Source organism: Belonocnema kinseyi, chromosome 4 (genome assembly GCF_010883055.1).
Source record: "Belonocnema kinseyi isolate 2016_QV_RU_SX_M_011 chromosome 4, B_treatae_v1, whole genome shotgun sequence".
Classification (NCBI taxonomy): domain Eukaryota; kingdom Metazoa; phylum Arthropoda; class Insecta; order Hymenoptera; family Cynipidae; genus Belonocnema; species Belonocnema kinseyi.
The window spans coordinates 49,039,428-49,043,453 of record NC_046660.1 but is presented as its reverse complement, the minus strand read 5'-3'; positions in this window follow the sequence as shown (position 1 = coordinate 49,043,453).

The window sequence follows — 4,026 nt, the reverse complement described above, 5'->3', positions numbered from 1 at the left end:
GTTGAAATTTTTGTAAAAAAAAAATCAAAACATGGTTTTCGATGTATTTTTTCCCGTAGAATTCGATTCTGAAGTCAAAAAATAAAATTTTTATTTTTTTTTTTTATTTAAAAAAAGCCATTAAAAAACCGTAAAAAATGAGGTTTTTCGATCAAAAACCCATAAAAAAGTAGCTGGACCCTACCTTTTTATTACAAATTCGGATTCAGCGTCAAAAAATACATAAGAATATATAGGTCTGATCAATTGCACAGACACTTTTGTTTTTTTGTGGGCCTGTGTTATGATCAATAATTAAAAATCTGAAGGTCTTGATAGGCGAGAATAAAACAATGTAAAATTGATAAAATAGCAATTTGCAAAGTATCTTGCAAACTTAGTTCCTATTTTACGACTTGTTTTTTAGAATAAGACCCTTCAGTTTACGTTTAATTAAAAATAAAAATGAGTATAAATCTTAAGCTCAATTTGATGAAAACAGTTATGCCAAAAAAACAAATTACAAAATGATTGAATTAAATCGGTTTGGAATGTATAATTTTAGTTTAGTTTTTTTAAATTAAAAAGTTGAAAGTATATTAAGATATAATTTTGTTATAATCACAATTTCACAATGTCAAAAATACACCAAAGTCTCGCTTTCAGTCAAGTGTCGGGGGTTGCCTTCAAATGGCCTTGGACTCATTTCGGGGGGAGAGAAACGTAAACAGTGAGGGCCGCCTGACTCGTTCTCAATTCGAATATATATCTTTATATATAATGTCGCAACCGTTCTCGCCCTGCTCCCATGAGAAACTGCATGAATCAGCAGTTCTAGGAACGCCGATAACGGGGTGACTGAAAGCGAGAGTTTGGTGTATGTTGATTTTTAGAAGTTAAAAAGATTAATTAAATTATCAAATGATTTTCATATCGTCATGATAGAATGCAGCACTAAAATCAATTCTTTGAAGTAATAAACGCGTCTTTGAATTGAGTAACTGATCCACGAGTTGCTATAAACATTGAAAACTTGCGCATCTTTGTGTAATTTCGGAAAAGAAAAAAACAATTTCAAGGAGAAGAAACAAAGACTTAGTGAGTGTAAACATCTTGGTCCATGTAACCATTCTGTTTTCTGCATATGAACTTACATCAAACGGGTAGTATATATATATCTGCGGGTGCATTTCTGTAAAATCATCAGTTGTCTTCTATGAACTTCTTAAAAATACAGAGGGATCTACTTACGAAAAAAATGATGTGCCTTTTCGGTGCCCTCGCCATCTTCATGATTTTCATAATAGAAATTGGTATGTATAAAAACGATAGTTATTATTTTAATACTTGGAAAATGTAAAATTCCATCGAAATTACCTATACGGCTAGCGCGAGCGGTATTAAAAATCATTGCTGACTTTAAAACGTGATTACTCCTTAAAAGAAGAAACAAGACACTTTTTAAAAAACATTTGTATAGCTTATCATTTTTTTATTATTTAAGGATTCTTCGATTTTTCTTTCTTAAATTGAACCCATGACAGGAACTAGGAAACTTGTAGCTAGAATGTAACATGTATCCTCAAGTCTTATTTTCCATGTAAACCAATAAAACCTTAAAAATTTTTATAAATCTCCAAGAAATTACTAAAAATGTCTAAACGACAATTTCAATTAAAAACAGATCAAAAGTCAATTACTGAATCTACTTTATTAATTACGATTTTAATATTTTTAAATAAATTTTTAACAGAGCAGATTCATAAATCTTTTTTCTTTCTCTTCTTACAGAAACGTCTGATAGGGGTCTTCCTCATAAACGAAAGATGGGAAAATCAGCCGCTTCTGAAGAAGATCAAAATAGATTCAATATGCTGGCCACTTATAGCGCAATGACGGATGCTCACAATTTGCATGATTTATATTATAAAGAACATCCTCAACATCTATTTCAGCATACACAACCAGCCACTTATTCCGAAGAAGTAAATCAGGAACTAGCTTTTCGTATGGGTAAAGGAAGTTATGGCGACTATGCTCCTTTTAAACGCGACATTCACAGGGAAGCTTTCCAAATGGCTGGACAACGTTATGGAAAATATCCACCTCTTATTCAAGTACCTACAAATGAATGGGGTACTTATCCTCTGGACCCTGCTGAAGCTTCTGGTACTAGTTATAAACACTAATATGTACAGTTAACACGCAAAAGTATTTACTTCACACTCGCTTATAGTGTAAACAGCCTTCTAATTCAAACATGTATGTTTTAAAATTATACTGTCATCTGACATTTTTGAAAATAAAGACGCTATTTGCTGAAAAGATTGTAGTTATGCTCATTTTTAATAACCTGTATTTACTATAAGGTACGGAAATAATAAATGAATTTTGTAAATGAATCTGAATTTTTTCATTTTTTCGACATGCACAGCGGAACTCAAAAAAGGACTCACACCAGACCGCTTAAATCTAATCTGGCACAAAATGAGACCCTCTAATCTGGGGCTGGACATTTTAGCCAGGTGCTAGTTAGCACATGCACTGAAAGAAATAATTCGACGATACACGCATAATTCTGGTTATTCCAACCATAATGTGTTGCTCGCTCAGCTACAGCGATACGGTTTGCGTAATTTACCCACACCATAATTATTGAAGCAATATTATTGCTTCAGTTATATGTTCTAATAGATATTTCTGAACATAAGGTGGCTGCGCCAGACAGAATTTGATTGTGGTAAATAAACCATACGCATGGCTCTCAGCTGTACCTCCCATAATTTCGCTGAAAATTATTTTTTAAAGATACACGGAAAAAATCGTCTTTGTCTTATATATGTCGAAATATTCAACGAAATGTGTTACAAAGTTCTATAAAATTTAAAGGCCAGGTCGACGTAACCTCGATTGAAAGATATGGGATACGAAAAACTTAAAATAATTCTATAAAATCTAAACTTGTAAATAAAATACAGTCTATATCGAAGAAGTTTTGAAACCAATTTTTCGCTGGAAAAATTTAATCTTTTGCATTATTACTTTATACATTAATAATTGTTAACATGTTCAAGTATATAATTATTTTGCATTACACAATCATTACACAATTTATAATCGCACGCTATGATCATTTTTATTTGTCGCGGGGGTTCGAACCCTAAATGTTTCGCATTCCTAACGCCTAAAGCCTCGCGGCTAACCTAGCTTCGAGTATAAAGAAAAAAATTTGAAATATATGCTACATCTGTGCAGCACCGTCTGAAAATTTTTGCAACTTATTCTATAAAATATGTTGCGAAGCTCATAATAAATATATTTATAATATAATAATTTTAGAAACATTACAAATTATTATTGAATATTTCATGTAATTAAAGAAGATTTTAAATAAATTCAAAAATATTTCAAGATATTTTAAAAGATTTGAGAGAAATCTATATATATTTAAAGAAATTTAAACGATTTTAAATGATTTCTAAAAATTTACGAAGATTTCCAGAGATTTAAAAGACTTTAAAGAATTCAAGAACATTATTTATATTTTAAAATTACTTTAAAATCTTAACACTCATCTTAATTTTACTGAAATTCCTAAAAACATTCTTCAAAATTACTTGAAATCTTTTTAATTCTTTTAAAATATCTTGAACTCTTTTAAATATTATGAAATCTTTTAAAATTCAATTATGAACTTTAACAATTTTTAAATCAAATAAGGCCTGAAAATCTGTTTTGATACTTAAAAATATTTTTAAATTACATGAAGATCCTGAAACTTTTTTGAATTTTTTTAAAATCATTTAAAATGCTTTATAATAGTTTAAATTGAAATCAGGCGTAAAATAACTAAATTACCTAAAAATCCTGACCTATTGTGTATATAAAATTACAATATTATTCTAAAGATACAAAAATGAAAGGCAAATAAATGTTAAATACATAATTTATTTAGAAATTGTTTAATAGAATATTTAATAAATCTTAATCTTACAAAAATTTTGGAGTTAGGTATTCAAAAGCTTCTTTACTAACCTCATTTGCTAT